Genomic DNA, 21,490 nt, shown 5'->3' on the forward strand with positions numbered 1-21,490 from the left:
GAGACTACCAAAGGTGAAAACTGACCATGGTGACAGTGCACATGGTCATGGTGCATCTGGTGGCAGTGCGCATAGTGACAGTGCCCATGGTGATATTGCTCATGGTGAGAGTGCCCATGGTGAGAGTGCCCATGGTTACAGTGCTCATGGAGACAGTGCCCATGATGACAGTGCCCCTTGTGACGGTGCACACCGTGAGAGTGCCCATGGTGGCTGTGCCCATGGTGACAGTTCTTATCATGATAGTGCTCACGGTAGCAGTGTTTATGGTAAGAGTGGTCACGGTGGCAGTGCTCACAATGAGAGTGCCAAAGGGGAGAATACTGTCTGTGACAGTGCCCATGGTGACTTTTCTCTGTGTGACAGTGCCCTTGGGGAGAGTTATCAGGGTGAGATTTTTCACAATAAGATCTGTCACCATGGGCACAGACACCATGGGCACTCTAACGGTGTGCACTGTCCCCAGGGGCACTGACACTATGGGTACTGTCACCATGAGCACTGTAACCATGGGCACTCTCACCATGGGCACTATCCATATGAGCAATATCACTATGGACACTGTCACCATTTTGTACTGCCACCATGTGCAGTGTCACCATGGGCATTTTCACTATGAGTACTGTCACCATGGGTAATATCACCATGGTCACTGTCACCGTGAGCACTCTCACTATGAGAATTTTCACCATTGGCCCTATCACCATGAGAATTGTCACCATGGGCACTGTCAACATGGAGACTATCATCTTGAGCACTATCACCATGAACACTGTCACCATGAGCAATTTCAACAGGGCCACTTTCACCATGAGAACGGTCATCACCGGGGCTCTCACCATTGGCACTGCCTCCGAGAGGTTGTCACGATGAGCACTATCACCATGGGCAGTGTCTCCATGGGCAGTTTCACCATGAGCACCCTCACTATTGGCACTATCACCATTGGCACTGTCAACGTCAGCACGGTCACCGTGAGCACTGTCACAATGGGCGTTGTCACACTGGGTGCTGTCACAATGGGCACAGTCACCATTAGCAGTCTCACCATGGGCACTGTGACCATGGGCACTGTCACCATAAGCACGGTCACCATGAGCACTGCCACAATGAGCACTGTCACTTATGTCACTGTCCTCATGAGAAGTGTCACCATGATCACTCTCACCGTGGGCAGGACACCCTGGGTATTGCCACCATGGGCACTGTCACCATGAGCACTCTCACCATGGGAATTGTCACCTTAGGTACTGTCACCATGGGCACTGTCACCGTGAACACTTTTACCATGAGCTTTGTCACCCTGGGTATTGTCACTATGGGCACTATCACCATGAGAGTTGTAAACATGGGCACTCTCACCATGGGCACTATCACCATGAGCAATGTCACCATGAATACTGTCACAATGTGTATTGTCACCATGGGCACTGTCACCGTTAGCACTCTCACCATGGGCACTGTGATCTTGGGCACTGTCACCATGGGATCTGCCCCCGTTGGCACTGTCACAATGGGAAGTATCACCATGGGCTTTGTCAGCGTGGGCAATGTCACCGTGGGCAAGGCCACCATGACATCTATCACCATAGGCTCTGTAACCATGGGCACTGGCACCATGAGCACGGTCACCATGAGCACTGCCACAATGAGCAATGTCACTTATGGAACTGTCCTCATGAAAAGTGTCCCCATGGTCACTGTCACCATGGGCAGGACACCCTGGGTATTGTCACCATGGGCACTGTCTCTATGAGCATTCTCACCATGGAAATTTTCACCGTAGGTACTGTCACCATGGACACTGTCTCCGTGAACACTTTTATCATGAGCTCTGTCACCCTGGGTATTGTCACCATGGGCACTATCACCGTGAGAGTTGAGAACATGGGCACTCTCACCATGGGCACTATCACCATGAGAAATGTCACCATGAATACTGTCACCCTGTGTATTTTCAGCATGGTCACTGTCACCGTAAGCAATACACCGTGAGAATTGTGACTATGGGCACAGTCACCATTGGCACATTCACCATTGGCACTATCGCCGTGAACACTGTCACCATGAGCAGTATCACTGTGTGCAGTTTCACCATACACACTCTCACTGTAAGGACTAACACCATAAGCAATGTCACCATGATCAATATCCTCATGGACACTGTCACCATTTTGTACTGCCACCATGTGCAGTGTCACCATGGGCATTTTCACTATGAGTTCTGTCACCATGGGTAATATCACCATGGTCACTGTCACCATGAGCACTCTCACTATTAGAATTTTCACCATTGGCCCTGTCACCATGAGATTTGTCACCATTGGCACTGCCAACATGGAGACTATCACCTTGAGCACTGTCACCATGGTCACATTTAATGTAAGACCTGTCACCTCGGGGACTACCAACATTGGTACTGTCACCATGGGGTTGTCACCATGAGCACTATCACCATGGGCGATGTCTCCTTGGGCAGTTTTACCATGAGCACTGTCACTATTGGCAATCTCACCATCGGCAGTGTCACCATGGGCACCATCACCGTGAGCACTGTCACCATGGGCCTTGTGACACTGGGTGCTGTCACCATGGGCACTGTCACCGTAGGCACTGTCACAATGGGAAGTATCACCATGGTCTTTGTCAGCCTTGGCACTGTCCCCGTGGGCACTGACACCGTGACATCTATCACCATAAACACTGTAAACATGGGCAATGTCACCATGAGCACTGGCACAATGAGCACTGTTATTTATGGCACTGCCACCATGAGCACTGTGACCCTGAGCACTGTCACCATGGGCATGACACCATGGGCACTGTCACCATGGGCATTGTCACCCTAGGTACTCTCACCATAGGCATTATCACTGTGAGAATTGTGAACATGGGCAATGCCAATATGAACACTGTCACCATGAGTACAATCTTCCTGTTTATTGTCACCCTGGGCACTGTACCGTGAGCACTACACCATGAGAATTGTGACTCTGGGCACTGTCACCATCGGCTCATTCACCATCAGCACTATCGCCGTTAACACTGCCACCATGAGCACTGTCACTGTGTGCAGTTTCACCATACACACTATCACCGTAAGCAATGTCACCATGAGCAATATCTCCATAGGCACTGCCACTATTTTGCACTGCCACCATGTGCAGTGTCACCATGGGCACATTTACCATGAGTACTGTCATGGGTAATATCACCATGGACACTTCACCGTGAGCACTGTCACTATGAGAATTTTCACCATAGGCACTGTCACCATGAGAAGTGTCACCATGGGCACTGTCAACATGGAGACCATCACCTTGAGCACTGTCACCATGAGCACTGTCACCATGAGCAATATCACCATGGTCACATTCAATGTAAGAACTGTCAGCACGGGGACTATCACCATTGGAACTGTCACTGAGGGGTTGTCAAAATGAGCACTATCACCATGGGCATTGCCTCCATGGGCAGTTTCACCCTGAGCACTGTCACTATTTGCACTCTCACTGTTGGCACTATCACCACAGGCACGGTCACTGTGGGCCCTGTCACCATGGGCCTTCTCACACTGGGCACTGTCATCATGGGCACTGTCACAATGGGAAGTATCACCATGGGCTTTGTCAGCGTGGGCACTGTCTCCTTGGGCACTGACACCATGACATCTATCACCATAAACGCTGTAAACATGGACACTATCACCATGAGCATGGCCACCATGAGCACTGCCACAATGAGCACTGTTATTTATGGCACTGCAATCATGAGCACTGTCACCATGAGCACTGTCACCATGGGCCTTCTCACACTGGGCACTGTCATCATGGGCACTGTCACAATGGGAAGTATCACCATGGGCTTTGTCAGCGTGGGCACTGTCTCCGTGGGCACTGACACCATGACATCTATCACCATAAACACTGTAAACATGGACACTGTCACCATGAGCATGGCCACCATGAGCACTGTGACCCTGAGCACTGTCACCATGGGCATGATACCATGGGCACTGTCACCATGGGCATTTTCACCCTAGGTTCTCTCACCATAGGCATTATCACTGTGAGAATTGTGAACATGGGCACTGTTACCATGGACACTATCACCATGAACACTCTCACCGTGATCACTGTTACCATGGGTACTGTCACTGTGAGCACTATCACCATAGGCAATGGCAGCGTGGGCACTGTCACCATGGGCACTGTCATCATGGGTATTGTCACCGTGGGCAGTGTCACCATGGGCAAGGCCACCATGGGCAATACCACTGTGAGCACTGTCAGCACGGGTACTAGTATCATGTGCACTGTCACTGTGAGCAATGTCAGCATGGGTTGTCGCCGTTTGCACTGTCACCATGAGAACTGACAACATGAGCACTGTCACCATTTTCCACTGCCACAATGTGCACTACCACCATGTGCACTGTCACCATGGGCACTATCACCATGAGCACTGGCACCATGAGTACTGTCATCATGGGCACTCTCACCAAGGGCACGGCCACCCTGTGCACTGTTACCATGGTCACTATCACCGTGAGCACTGTCACCATGGGAACTACCAACATGGGCACTGTCATCATGAGCACTTTCACAAAGGGCACTGCCACCACGGCACTATTCACGTGAGCACACTCACCATGGGCACTATCACCATACGCACTGTCAGTTTCAGCACAATCACCATGGGTACTGCAACCCTGACCAATGTCACCATTAGCACTGTCACCATTCTCAGTATCACCATGTGCACTGTCACCATGGGCACTATCACCATGAGAACTGTCAGTCTGAGCACTGTCACCATGGGTATTGTGACTTTGGGCACTGTCACCGTGAGCTCTGTCACCATGGTCACTTTGCCATGAGCACTGCCACTCTGACCACTCTCACTATAAGAACTGTCACCATGGGCACTTTCACGATGGGCACTTCCAACATTGGCACTATCACCATGAGCACTGTCAACGAAAGCACTGTCACCGTGGGCAGTGTCAGCATGCACAATGTCACTGCAAGGACTATCACATTAAGAAATGTCATGATGGGCACTGTCAACATTTTGCACTGCCACCATGTGCACTATCAACTTAGGCACTGTCACCATGAGCACTTTATCACTGAGTACTCTCACCATGGGTAATATCACAATGGGCACTCTCACCATGAGAACTATCACCATGAACAATGTCATGATGGGCACTGGCGCAATGGGTCTTGTCACTATGAGCACTGAAACAATGGGCACTATCACCGTGAGAAATCTCACCACGCTAACTGTCCCCAAGGGCACTGTCACAGAGAGAAAAGTCATCATGAGAACTGTCCCAGTCAGTATTCTCACCATGGGTACTCTCTTTGTGGGTAATGCCTCCGTGAGCACTATTACCATGAACACTGCTACCGTGAGCACTAGCATGATAAGAACTGTCACCATGGGCACGGCCACCATGGGCACTCTCAGGGTGTGCACTGTCACCAGGGACACTGTCACCATGAGCAATGTAACCATGGGCACTCTCACCATGAGCAATATCACCATGGGCACTGTCACTCTTTGCACTGCCACCAGATGCACCATGACCATGTACGCTGTCACCATGGGCAGTGTCACCATTGGTAGTCTCACTATGGGCACTGCCACCATGAGCACTGTCACCATGAGCACAGCCACCATGAGCACCATCACAAGAACTGTCACTATGAGAACTGTCACCATGGGCACTTTCACATGATTACGGTCACCGTGGTTATTGTCACCTTTGGCACTGTCAACGTGAGTATTATCACCGTGAGCACAATCACCCTGAGCACTGTCACCATGGGCACAGCCTCAATGCGGACTGTCACCGTGAACACTGTCACCATGGGCACTACCATGGTGAGAACAGTCACCATGGTCACTGTCACCATGGGCACTGTCCCCGTGAGCACCGTCACTAAGGGCATAATCACCATATGCACTGTCACCGTGAGAACAGTCACCATGGGCACTGTCAAAATGGAAACTATCACCATGAGCAATGTCACCATGAGCAATTACAACAGGATCACTTTCACCGTTAGAACTGTCACCGCGGGGACTCTCACCATTGGCACTGCCTCCGAGGGTTTGTCATGATGAGCACTGTCACCATGGGCAATGTCTCCATGGGCAGTGTCACCGTGAGCACTCTCAATATTGGCACTATCAACATCAGCAGTGTCAGCATAGGCACGGTCACCGTGAGCACTGTCATAAAGGGCATTGTCACACTGTGTGCTGTCACCATGGGAACAGTCACCGTTAGCGCTCTCACCATGGGCACTGTGATCTTGGGCACTGTCACCATGGACTCTGCCCCCGTTGGCACTGTCACAATGGGAAGTATCACCATGGGCTTTGTCAACCTAGGCAGTGTCCCCGTGGTCACTGACACCGTGACATCTATCACCATAAACATTGTAAACATTGGCACGGTCACCATGAGCACTGGCACAATGAGCACTGTTATTTATGGCACTGCCACCATGAAAACTGTGACCCTGAGCACTGTCACCATGAGCATGACACCATGGGCACTGTCACCATGGGCATTGTCACCCTAGGTATTCTCACCATTGGCATTATCACTGTGAGAATTGTGAACATGGGCACTGTCACCATGTGCACTGTCACTGTAAGGACTATCCCTGTAAGCAGTGTCACCATGAGCAATGTCACAGTGGGCACTGTCACCATTTTGCACTGCCACCATGTGCGGTGTCACCATGGGCACTTTCACCATGAGTACTCTCACCATGGGAAATATCACCATGGACACTGTCACCGTGAGCACTGTCACTATGAGAATTTTCACCATAGCCACTGTCACAATGAGAACTGTCACCATGGTCACATTCAATGTAATAACTGTCACCTCGGGGACTATCACCATTGACACTGCCACCGTGGTGTTGCCACCATGAGCACTATCTCCATGGGCAATGTCTCCATGGGCAGTATTACCATGAGCACTGTCACCATGGGAATTGTCACTTTAGGCTCTGTCAGCATGGGACTGTCACCATAAGCACTTTTTCGATGAGCTCTGTCACCCTGGGTATTGTCACCATGGGCACTATCACCGTGAGAGTTGTGAACATGGGCAATCTCACTGTGGACACTATCACCATGAGCAATGTCACCATGAATACTGTCACCCTGTGTATTGACACCATGGGCACTGTCACCATGAGCACTATACCGTGAGAATTGTGAGAATGGGCACTGTCACCATTGGCACATTCATCATCGGCAGTATCGCCATGAACACTGTCACCATGAGTACTGTCACTGTGTGCAGTTTCACCATACACACTATCACCGTAAGAACTATCACCATAAGCAATGTCACCATGAGCAATATCACCATGGGCACTGTCACCATTTTGCACTGCCACTATGTGCAGTGTCACCATGGGTAATATCACCATAGGCACTATCACTGTGAGAAATGTGACCATGCAGAATGTCTCTATGGGCACTGGTACCATGGGCATTGTCACTGTGAGCACTGTAACAACGGGCACTCTCACCGTGAGAAATCTCCCCATGCTAACTGTCCCCATGGGAACTGTCACCGTGAGAAGTGTCACCATGGGCACTGTAACTGTCGGCACTTTCACCATGGGCACTGTCATTGTGGGCACTCTCACCATGGCCATTGCCACCTTGGACTCTATCACCATGAACACTGTAACAATGCCCATTATCACCGTGTGCAGTGTCACCATGGGCACTATCACCATGAGTACTGTCACCTTGAGTAATATCACCATGGGCACTGTCACCGTGAGCACTGTCACTATGAGAATTTTGACCATAGGCACTGTTACCATGAGAAATGTCACCATGGGCACCGTCAACATGGAGACCATCACCTTGAGCACTGTCACCATGAGCACTGCCACCATGAGCAATGTCACCATGGTCACATTCAATGTAAGAACTGTCACCACGGGGACTATCACCGTTGGCACTGTCACCGTGGTGTTGTCACCATGAGCACTATCACCATGGGCAATGTCTCCATGGGCAGTTTCACCATGAGCACTGTCACTATTGGCCATCTCACTATCGGCCCTGTCACCATGGTCATGGTCACCATGAGCACTCTCACCATGGGCCTTGTCACACTGGGTGCTGTCACCATGGGCGCTGTCACCGTGGGCACTATCACAATGGGAAAAATCAGCAAGAGCTTTGTCACCAAGGGCACTGTCCCCATGGGCACTGACACCGTGAACTCTGTCACCTTAAACACTGTAAACATTTGCACTGTCACCATGAGCACGCTCACCATGAGAACTGCCACAATGAGCACTGTTATTTATGGCACTGCCAACATGAGCACTGTCACCATGAGCACTGTCTCCATGGTCATGACACCATGGGCACTGTCACCAGAGGCATTGTAACCCTAGGTACTCTCACCATAGGCATTATCACTCTGAGAATTGTGAACATGGGCACTGTCCCATGGGCATTATCACCATGAGCACTGTCACCATGAGTACTCTCACCCTGGGTATTTTCACCATGGGCACTGTCACTGTGAGCCCTACACCATGAGAATTGTGACTATGGGCACTGTTACTATGGACACTCTCACCATGGGAACTATCACCATGAACATTGTCACAATGAACACTGTCACTGTGTGCACTGTCACTATGTGCACTGTCACCATAAGGACTATCACTGTAAGTAAAGTCACCATGAGCAATATCACCATGGGCACTCTCACCTTCTTGCACTGCCACCACGTACACTGTCACCATGGGTAATATCACCAAAGGCACTTTCACCATGAGAAATATGACCGTGCGGAATGTCTCTATGGGCACTGGCATCATAGGCCTTCTCACAGAGCACACTGTCACAACGGGCAATATCACCGTGAGAAATCTCACCATGCTAACTATCCCCATGGGCACTGTGACCGTGAGAAGGGTCACCATGGGAACTGTCACTGTCGGCACTTTCACTTTGGGCACTGTCATTGTGGGCACTGTCACCATGGCCACTGCCAGCTTGGGCTCTGTCACCATGAACACTGTAACAATGTCCATTATCACCGTGTGCACTGTCACCATGGGCACTATCACCATGAGCACTGTCAGCATGTGCACTGTCGCTATTTAGCACTGTCACCAGGTGAACTACCACCAGGGGCACTGTCACGATGTGCACTATCACAGTGAGCACGGTTACCATCGGCACTGTAACAATGCACAGTGTCACCATCGGTACTGTCCCCATGGGAACTGCCACCAAGTGCACTGTCACCAGTAGCACTGTCACCACGAGCACTGCCACCTTGGGAACTGCTATTATGAGCACTGTCACCATGAGAACTGTCGCTATGAGAACTGCCACCATGGGTATTTTCAACATGAGTACCATCACCATGGGTATTGTCACCATTTGCACTGTCACCATAAGCACTATTACCGTCAGCACTATCACCGTGAGCACTCTCACTGTCGTCACTGTCCCCACGAGCACTGTTGCACTGGGTACTGACACAATTCGGACTGTCACCATGAGCCCTGTCACCATGGGCAATATCACTGTGAGCACTCTCACCTTACTCACTGTCTCATGGGCACTGTTACCATGAGCACTGTCAACATAGACAATAGTGCTGTGGGCACTGTCACCATGGGCACTGCCACCATGTGCACTCTCACTGTGAGCACTGTCACCATGGGTACTGCAACCATGAGAAATATCACCGTGAGTACTGTCTGCATGGGTTGTCACCATGTGCACTGTCACCATGAGAACTGTCAACATGGGCACTCTCACCATTTTTCACTGCCACCATGTGCAATGTCACCATGGGCACTCTCACCATTTTTCATTGCCACCATGTGCAATGTCACCATGGGCACTATCACCGTGAGAATTGTCACCAAGAGTACTGTCATCATGGGTACTGTCACCAAGGGCACTGCCACCATGTGCACTGTTATCATGGTCACCAGCATCGTGAGCACTTTCACAATGGGAACTACCACCATGGGCATTATCAACGTAAGGACTCTCACCATTGGCAATATCACCATGGGCACTCTCACCATCGGCACTATTGCCATGAACACTGTCACCATGAACACTGTCACCGTGTGCAGTTTCACCATACAAACTATCACTGTAAGGACTATCACCGTAAGCAATGTCACCATGAGCAATATCACCATGGGCACTGTCACCATTTTGCACTGCAACCATGTGTAGTGTCACCATGGACACTTTTACCATGAGTACTGTCACCATGAGTAATATCACCATGGGCACTCTCACCATAAGCACTGTCACTATGAGAATTTTCACCAAAGGCACTGTCACCGTGAGAACTGTCACTATGGTCACATTCAATGTAAGAACTGTCACCACGGGGACTATTACCATTGGCACTGTCACTGTGGACTTGTCACCATGAACACTATCAACATGGGGAGTATCTCCATGGGCTGTTTCCCCATGAGCACTGTCACTATTGGCACTCTCACAATCGGCACTGTCACAATGGGCACAGTCACCATGAGCAGTGTCACCATGGGCCTTGTCACACTGGGCACTGTCACCATGGGCACTTTCACAATGGGAATTATCACCATGGTCTTTGTCAGCGTGGGCACTGTCCCCATTGGCACTGACACCGTGACATCTATCAGCATAAGCACTTTAAACGTGGGCACTGTCACCATGAGCACGGTCACCATGAGCACTGTCACCATGGACCTTGTCACATTGGGCGCTGTCACCATGGGCACTGTCACCATGAGCATGCTCACCTTAAGCACTGCCACAATGAGCACTGTTATTTATGGCTCTCCCAACATGAGCACTGTTACCATGAGCACTGTCACCATGGGCATGACACCATGAGCACTGTCACCATGGGCATTGTCACCCTAGGTACTCTCACCATAGGCATTATCACTGTGAGAATTGTGAACATGGACACTGTCACCATGGGCACTATCACATTGAGCACTGTCACCGTGAGTACTGTCACCCTGGGTATTTTCACCATGGGCAGTGTCACTGTGAGCACTACACCATGAGAGTTGTGACTATGGGCACTGTCACCATGGACACTCTCACCATGGGAACAACCACCGTGAACATTGTCATCATGAACACTGTCACCATGTGCACTGTCACCATGAGAACTGTCAGTATGGGCACTGTCACCATTATTCACTGCAACCGTGTGCACTACCACCATGGGCACTGTCACCATGGGCACTATCACGGTGAGCACTGTCACCATGAGTATTGTCATCATGGGCACTCTCACCAAGGGCACGGCCACCATGTGCACAGTTACCATGGTCACTATCACCGTGAGCACTTTCACAATGGGAACTGCCACCATGGGCACTATTAATGTAAGCACTCTCACCATGGGCACTATCACCAAGGGCACTGTCAGTTTCAGCACTATCACCATGGGTACTGCAACCATGACCACTGTCACCACAAACACTGTCACCATTCTCAGTATCACCATGTGCACTGTCACCATGGAAACTATCACCATGAGAACTGTCAGCCTGAGCACTGTCACCATGTGTATTGTGACTTTGGGCACTGTCACCATGAGCACTGTCACCTTGGGCACTGGCACAATGTGAACTTTCACCATGAACATTGTCATCATGTGCACAATCACTGTTAGAACTGTCATGGTCGTCACTGTCAAAATGGGAACTGTAACCGTGAGCACTTTCACCGTGAGGGTTGTGACCATGGGCACTGTCACCATGGGCAAGGTTCCCATGGACAATTTCACTGTTAGTACTGTCACCATGGACACTATAAGTATGGGCACTGTCACCGTGAGCTCCGTCACCATGGGCACTTTCACCATGAGCACTGACACTCTGACCACTCTCACCATAAGAGAGGTCACCATGGGCACTTTCACGATGGGCACTTCCACCATTGGCACTATCACTGTGATCACTGTCAACAAGAGCACTGTCACGGTGGGCAGTGTCACCATGTGCACTATCCCCGCAAGAACTATCACATTAAGCAATGTCACAATGGGCACTGTCACCATTTGCACTGCCACCATGTGCACTATCACCTTAGGCACTGTCACCATGAGCATTTTATCACTGAGTACTGTCACCATGGGTAATATCACCATGGGCACTGTCACCGTGAGAACTGTCACCATGAGCAATGCCATGATGGGCACTGGAGCCATGGGTCTTGTCACTATGAGCACTGAAACAATGGGCACTATCACCGTGAGAAATCTCACCATGCTAACTCTCCCCAAGGGCACTATCACAGAGAGAAAAGTCACCATCGGAACTGTCACAGTCAGTATTCTCACCTTTGGCATTCTCATTGTGGGCACTGCCTCCGTGGGCACTATTATCATGAACACTGGTACCGTGAGCACTATCATGATAAGAACTTTGACCATGGGCACGGCCACCATGGGCATTCTCACGGTGTGCACTGTCACCAGGGGCATTTTCACCATGGACACTGTCACAATGAGCATGATAACCATGGGCACTCTCACCAATGGCACTATCACCATGAGCAATATCACCATGGGCACTGTCACTATTTTGCACTGCCACCAGAGGCACCATGACTATGTGCACTGTCACCATGTGCAGTGTCACCATTGGTATTCTCACCATGGGCACTGCCACCATGAGCACTGTCACCACGAGCACTGCCACCATGAGCACTGTCACAAGAACTGTCCCTATGAGAACTGCCACCATGGGCACTTTCACCATGATTATTGACACCGTGAGTATTGTCTCCTTGGGCAATGTCATCGTGAGTACTATCACCATGAGCACTATCACCCTGAGAACTGTCACCACGGGCACAGCCTCAATGCGGGCTGTCATCATGAACACTGTCACCATGGGCACTATCACGTTGAGAACAGTCACCGTGGTCACTGTCACCATGGGCACTGTCACTGTGAGCACTGTCACTAAGAGCATTATCACCATAGGCACTGTCACTATGAGAACAGTCACCATGGGCACTGTCAACATGGAGACTATCACCTTGAGCACTGTCACCATGAGCAATTTCAACAGGGTCACTTCCACCGTGAGAACTGTGACCATGCATACTCTCACTATTGGCACTGCCTCTTAGGGGTTGTCACGATGAGCACTATCACCATTGTCAGTGTCTCCATGGGCCGTGTCACCCTGTGCACTCTCAATATTGGCACTATTACCATCGGCACTGTCATCATCGGCATGGTCACCGTGAGCACTGTCACAATGGGTGTTGTCACAATGGGCGCTGTCACCATGGGCACAGTCACCATTAGCACTCTCACCATGAGCACTGTGATATTGGGCACTGTCACCATGGACTCTGTCACCTTGGGCACTGTCAGAATGGGAAGTATCACCATGGGCTTTGTCAGCATGGGCACTGTTACCATAGGCATGGCCACCGTGACATCTATCACCATAAGCACTGTAACCAGGGGCACTGTCACCATAAGCATGGTCACCATGAACACTGCCACAATGAGCACTATCACCATGGGCAATGTCTCCATGGGCAGTTTCACCATGAGCACTGTCACTATTGGCACTCTCACCATCGGCACTGTCACCATTGGCACGGTCACCGTTAGCCTTGTCACCATGGGCCTTGTCACACTGGGCGCTGTCACCATGGGCACTGTTAGGGTGGGCTCTGTCACAATAGGAAGTATCACCATGGGCTTTGTCAGCGTGGACACTGTCCCCGTGGACACTGACACCGTGACATCTATCACCATAAACACTGTATAGAAGGGTAATGTCACCATGAGCACGGTTACCATGAGCACTGCCACAATGAGCACTGTTATTTATGGCACTGCCAACATGGCACAGTCACCATGAGTGCTCTCTACCATGGGCATGACCCCATGGGCACTGTCACCATGGGCATTGTCACCCTAGGTACTCTCACCATAGGCATTATCACTGTGAGAATTGTGAACATGGGCAATGTCACCAAGGGCACTGTCACCATGGGCACTCTCACCATGAGTACTGTCACCCTGGGCATTTTCTCTTTGGGCACTGTCACTGTGAGCACTACAGCATGAGATTTGTGACTATGGTCACTGTCACCATGGACACTCTCACAATGGGAACTATCACCGTGAACACTGTCACCATGAACACTGTCACTCTGTGCAGTGTCACCATGCACACTGTGACCATAAGGATTATCAATGTAAGCCAAGTCACCATGAGCAATGTCACCATGGGCACTGTCACCATTTTGCACTGCCACCATGTGCAGTGTCAAGATGGGTAATATCATTATAGGCACATGCACTCTGAGAAATGTTACCATGTGGAATGTCTCTATGGGAACTGGCACCGTGGGCATTGTCACTGTGAGCACTGTCACAATGGGCACTATCACTGTGCCAAATCTCACCATGCTAACTGTCCCAATGCGTACTGCCACCGTTAGAAGTGTCAGCATGGGCACTGTCACCAAGGGCACTGTCACCAAGGGCACTGTCATTATGGGCACTGTCACCATGGCCACTGCCAGCTTGGGCTCTGTCACCATGAACACTGTAACAATGTCCATTATCACCGTGTGCACTGTCACCATGGGCACTATCACCATGAGCACTGTCAGCATGTGCACTGTCACTATTTAGCACTGTCACCAGGTGAACTACCACCAGGGGCACTCTCACGATGTGCACTATCACCGTGAGCACGGTTACCTTGGGCACTGTTACAATGCACAGTGTCACCATCGGTACTGTCCCCATGGGAACTGCCACCAAGTGCACTGTCACCAGTAGCACTGTCACCACGAGCACTGCCACCTTGGGAACTGCTATTATGAGCACTGTCACCATGAGAACTGTCGCTATGAGAACTGCCACCATGGGTATTTTCAACATGAGTACCGTCACCATGGGTATTGTCACCATTTGCACTGTCACCATAAGCACTATTACCGTCAGCACTATCACCGTGAGCACTCTCACTGTCGTCACTGTCCCCACGAGCACTGTTGCACTGGGTACTGACACAATTCGGACTGTCACCATGAGCCCTGTCACCATGGGCAATATCACTGTGAGCACTCTCACCTTACTCACTGTCTCATGGGCACTGTTACCATGAGCACTGTCAACATAGACAATAGTGCTGTGGGCACTGTCACCATGGGCACTGCCACCATGTGCACTCTCACTGTGAGCACTGTCACCATGGGTACTGCAACCATGAGAAATATCACCGTGAGTACTGTCTGCATGGGTTGTCACCATGTGCACTGTCACCATGAGAACTGTCAACATGGGCACTCTCACCATTTTTCACTGCCACCATGTGCAATGTCACCATGGGCACCATCACCGTGAGAATTGTCACCATGAGTACTGTCATCATGGGCACTGTCACCAAGGGCACTGCCACCACGTGCACTGTTATCATGGTCACCAGCATCGTGAGCAATTTCACAATGGGAACTACCGCCATGGGCATTATCAATGTAAGGACTCTCACCATGGGCACTATCACCATGGGCACTCTCACCATGAGCACTGTCACTAATTGCATTATCACCATAGGCACTGTCACCATGTGAACAGTCACCATGGGCACTGTCATCATGGAGACTATCACCTTGAGCATTGTCACCATGAACACAGTCAATAGGGTCACTTTCACCATGAGAACTGTCACCACGGGGACTCTCACCATTGGCACTGCCTCCGAGGGGATGTCACGATGAGCACTATCACCATGGGCAGTGTCTCCATGGGCAGTTTCACTGTGAGCACTCTCACTATTGGCACTATCACCATCGGCACTGTCAGCATCAGTACGGTCACCGTGAGCAGAGTCACAATGGGCATTGTCACAGTGGGCACTGTCACAAAGGGCACAGTCTACATTAGCATTCTCACTATGGGCACTGTGATCTTGGGCACTGTCAACGTGGGCTCTTTCACTGTGGGCACTGTCACAATGGGAGGTATCACCATGGGCTTTGTCAGCGTGGGCACTGTCACCATGGGCATGGCCACCGTGACCTCTGTCACCATAAGCACTGTAACAATGGGCACCGTCCCTCTGAGCACAGTCACCATGAGCACTGCCACAATGAGAACTGTCATTTATGGCACTGTCCACATGAGCAGTTTCACCATGATCACTGTCACCATGGGCAGGACACCCTGTGTATTGTCACCATGAGCACTCTCACCATGGGAATTGTCACCTTAGGTACTGTCACCATGGGCACTGTCTCCATGAGCACTTTTACCATGAGCTCTGTCACCCTGGTATTGTCACCATGAGCACTATACCGTGAGAATTATGACTATGGGCACTGTCAGCATGGGCACATTCACCATCGGCACTATCGCCGTGAACACTGTCACCATGAGCACTGTCACTGTGTCAAGTTTCACCATACACACTATCACCATAAGAACTATCACCATAAGCAGTGTCACCATGAGCAATATCACCATGGGCACTGTCACCATTTTGCACTGCCACCATGTGCAGTGTCACCATGGGCACTTTTACCATGAGTACTCTCACCATGGGTAATAACACCATGGGCACTCTCACCGTGAGCACTGTCACTATGAGAATTTTCACCATAGGCACTGTCACCGTGAGAACTGTCACCTAGGTCACATTCAACATCAGAACTGTCACCACGGGGACCATCAAAATTGGCACTGTCACCGTGGGGTTGTCAGCATGAGCACTATCACCACGGCTAATGTCTCCATGGGCAATTTTACCATGAGCACTGTCAATATTGGTTCTCTCACTATCGGCCCTGTCACCATGGGCATGGTCACCATGAGCACTGTCACCATGGGCCTTGTCACACTGGATGCTGTCACCATGGCCCATGTCACCATGGCCACAGTCACAATGGGAAGTATCACCATGCGCTTTGTCATCCTGGACACTGTCCCCTTGGGCACTGACACTGTGATATCTATCATCATAAACACTGTAAACATGGGCACTGTCACCATGAGCACTGCCACAATGAACACTGTTATTTATGGCACTGCCAACATGAGCCCTGTCACCATGAGCACAGTCACCATGGGCATGAAACCATGGGCACTGTCACCATGGGCATTGTCACCCTAGGTACTCTCAGCATAGGCATTATCACTGTGAGAATTGTGAACATGGGCACTGTCACCATGGGCACTATCACCATGAGCACTCTCACCATGAGTACTGTCACCCTGGGTATTTTCACCATGGGCACTGTCACTTTGAGCACTCCACCATGAGAATTGTGACTGTGGGCACTTCCACAATGGGCACTATCACTGTGATCACTGTCACCATGTGTACTGCAACCATAAGAACTGTCACCGTGAGTACTGTCTGCTTTGGTTGTCACCGTGTGCACTGTTATCATGAGAACTGTCAACATGGGCACTGTCACCGTTTTTCAGTGCCACCATGTTCAATGTCACCATTGGCACTATCGCCGTGAGAACTGTCACCATGAGTACTGTTGTCATGGGCACTGTCACCAAGGGCACAGCCACCATGTGCACTGTTACCATGGTCACTATCACCATGAGCACTGTCACCATGGGAACTACCAACATGGGCAATGTCATCATGAGCACTTTCACAATGGGAACTGCCACCATGGGCACTATCAATGGGCGGACTCTCACCATGGGCACTATCACCATGGGCACTGTCACTGTGAGCACTGTCACCATCGGCACTGTCACCATGAGCACTATTAGTGTGAGCACTACCACCGCGAGTACTCTCACCATGGTCACTGTCACCATGGGCACTGTCACCATGAGCACTGGCACAATGCGGACTGTCACAATGAGACCTCTCACCATGGACATTATCACCATGAGGACCCTCACCGTGGTCACTGTTACCATGGGTACTGTCACTGTGAGCACTGTTACCATAAGCAATGGCACCGTGGGCACTGTCTCCATGTGCACTGTCATCATGGGCATTGTCACCATGGGCAGTGTCACCGTGGGCACCGCCACCATTGGCACTATCACTGTGAGCTTCTTTACAAAACAAGTTTGGGCACGTTCTTTACCTTATTATGTCAGTCATGTAAGGTCACATTCTAACTTGCCTGGAATCATATGTGAAGGTAATCGCCAAGCTGACCTTTTGACACGAATTGTCGCTTTCCCTTGTATTGAGGAGGCACAAGCTTCACATAATTTGCATCATCAAAATTCCGTAGCTCTGTGATATCAATTTCAACTGCCCCAGGAGACAGCCAGATCTATAATTAAAAATTGTCCACATTGTCCAACTTATTCATCCAGTTTGCCCATGGGGGTCAACCCTAGAGGATTATTACCTAATATGTTATGGCAAATGGATGTAACTCATGTGCCAACTTTTGGAAAGCTATCTTATGTACATGGTTCTGTGGATACCTATTCTCATGTAATTCTTGCCTCAGCAAAAACCGGGAAAGCTTTTAAGGATGTTATGCAACACGTATTTTTCTGTTTTGCCTTTCTAGGCATTCCAAAAGCTCTAAAAACTGATAACGCTCCTGCCTACATTTCTAAGGCTTTTAAAGACTTTTGTGAAAACTTTAATATTTCCCATTCTATGGGAATCCCCTATAATCCTCAGGGTCATGCAATAGTGGAAAGAGCCCATCATACTTTAAAAGTTCAAATTACAAATTTACAGCAAGGGGAATTCAAATACACTTCTCCACATCACATCTTCAACACACACTATTTGTATTAAATAATTTGAATACTGATTCACAAGGTAATACTGCCATGATGAGACATTGGAATCCCGATATTAATAAACCTAAACATAGGGTGAAATGGAAGGATCTGCTCACTCGTCAATGGAAAGGACCTGATATTTTCTAACCAGCGGCTGAGGGTATGCTTGTGTATTTCCACAGGACGCTGACTCGCCGTTGTGGGTGCCTGACCGTCTCATCAGTCATGTCGGGCCCTCCGACCCCGCCTTACCACTTCCCAGTCAGGCACAAGGCACCACAGCCGGAGACGTCAGCTAATGAATCACCATCAGCTAAAGAACCACTGCTGCAGCAGATACAAAAGCTCACCATTGGAGAGAGACCAATTCTTTGTCTTCCGCGTCCGCACCCAAGACCTCGCAAGACACAAGCCATCTCTACAAGAACTTCGAATCCACCAACGTGGGGTCAGATTAAACGCTTGCTGATGACGCCGATAAAGTGGTAACAGAGCAGGGAGCTACCTTAACACCTGGAAATCTTGTTGTTGCTATGCTTGCTATATTGGCCTGCCAGGTAACTAGGGGAAATGCTTTGGATAAATCTTATTGGACATATCTCCCTGATCCACCGATTTTACAAACTGTAGCCTGGGATAATGAGGGTATACCAGTGTCTACTACTATGCCCAGGTTAATGGGAGGAGCCATAAGCTCCTATCCATATAATAAATTTAAAACAAATAATAATTTTACATTTCATGGAAAATCAGGGTTCCATACTATATGTTTTATATTTCCATCAATTAATAACTCTGTAGCCTCTCGTAAGGATGGATGTATACCGGTTTTTCTTAAAGGACAGCTTACTGCTTCTCCTTTGAGTCAATCTAATAAGAGACTTCTTTGGTCTTTGATTTACCTAGCACCTGGAGAAGATCCAACATATAATCAACCTTCCTCTCATCTTTAAAATTTCTTCCTTGTAATCCTCCTTATGGTATCCATACAGGAGTACAATCATCTATATTACAATCTCCGGAAGACCAATTGGATAGTAACTGGGACGCTGTAGATACCAATACAAGATTTCCTACATGGAATTATTGTATATATTCTTCAAGAATTGATATTCCCATAGAGGATACCACAAAAATGTGCATGATTGGAGTAATCCTGATCCATGAAAGGATTATAGATCTTATTTACAACATCATGCACATTATGATTGGAATAATACACTCATTCCTGCTTCTATGCTTGTTTATAGATGGCACACTGGAGGATGTGTGCCTCCTATACTAACTATGGCTCAAGAGAGTATGTATTATGCACAGACCCAGCTTTGGAAAGCTATTGCTGCACCACCACCAGTTATTCTTCATAGACCTAAAAATATGGGTATTTATTCTATGCAGGCTTGTGTGTCTGCACCTCATGTATTCTTGGTAGCCCCAAAATATGTGGATCTAAATATTTATTATAATACTTCTGATTCTACTTTTTGGACACATTGCTATGATTGTATTTCGACAAGTTGTATAAATCCCTCTATGAATGTACAAGTTTTAATGATTCTTAAACGACCTCCATACATTATGTTGCCTTAAAATTATCATCTGCCTTGTATGATGATTATGGCTTACATGTTTTGCATGAAACTGAACTTTTATTACATTCAAAGAGACTTGTTGCAGCTTTAATTCTAGCAATATCTACATTTATAGCTGTAATAGCATCACTTTCTCTTTCAATAAGTTCCTTAGCTCAACATGTACATACAGCTCAACACGTAAATGAGCTTTCAAAAATGTATCTTTAGCTCTGGCTACTCAGGAAGTTATAGACAGAAAGTTAGAAGCAAAGGTGGATGCCTTAGAAGAAGCAATTTTACACATAGGGCATGAATTAACAGCGCTCAAAGTAAGATTAGCTTTGAGGTGTCATAAAAAATATAGATGGATTTGTGTTACTCCTCTAAAAGTGAATGAATCATTATATTCTTGGGAATAAATTCGTACTCATATTATGGGAGTTTGGAACCAAACAGATGCTAGTTTAGACCCTACTAAATTACATCAAGATATTCATGACATAGGAAATACAAACTTAGGTTTATCTCCGGCACAGTCTGCTCAGAAATTTTTTGAAAGTATTAAGTCACTTGTGTCACATAAAACCTTATTCTCAATGCTCATTAATGGAGGAATCATGGCAGTTGTTGTACTAATTCTGATATTTTTACTTCCAGTCCTCATTAGAATAATTATTAAAAGCATCAAACAACTTTCCGTGGAGCTACATACTGCACTTTTAAAAAATAAAAAAGGGGGAGATGTCGGAAGCCATCCTGGAGGCATTGCACCATGACAAAGTCATGAGCAACGGAAGGCACTACAAGGCAGTGCCGTGTCAGTAAGGTGGACTACAGCTCCGTTGTTATGTTTTATGATAATAACTTTACATACAGGGGCAATTTTGGGGGGATGTTGCTCCAGGTGAAAAAAAATTCCTCTAGGACTCCCCCTCCTGAAACTATCATAGGATGGGAAGTACCCACTAAAGCCCTGTGTAAATGGTAAAGAATTAAGAGCCTGGAGCTAAGGGGATGTTTTTGTTAAAAACACCCTCTAGTATGGAGTTACGGCCATGGGCTGGAGTTCCTGATGATGACATAGGAAATTTATGGTTCT

The 21,490-nt window shown here is 48.8% G+C and overlaps 1 long non-coding RNA gene and 1 pseudogene across 2 annotated transcripts in view; one reads left to right on the plus strand and one right to left on the minus strand.

The window, feature by feature from the left end:
• LOC308609709 overlaps positions 1-21,490 on the minus strand; it is a 1,094,809-nt gene that overhangs the window by 254,234 nt on the left and 819,085 nt on the right. The gene's annotated exons all lie outside the window — the stretch shown is intronic.
• The window catches only part of LOC308609646 (ubiquitin-like modifier-activating enzyme 1), a 44,237-nt pseudogene continuing 41,862 nt past the window's right edge, over positions 19,116-21,490 (plus strand). The window contains exon 1 of the transcript in view: positions 19,116-19,260. The product of the transcript in view is annotated as a ubiquitin-like modifier-activating enzyme 1 (transcript). The remainder of the gene's footprint in view (positions 19,261-21,490) is intronic.

Source organism: Mesoplodon bidens, assembly GCF_964165515.1.
Source record: "Mesoplodon bidens genome assembly, chromosome: Y".
NCBI lineage: Eukaryota > Metazoa > Chordata > Mammalia > Artiodactyla > Ziphiidae > Mesoplodon > Mesoplodon bidens.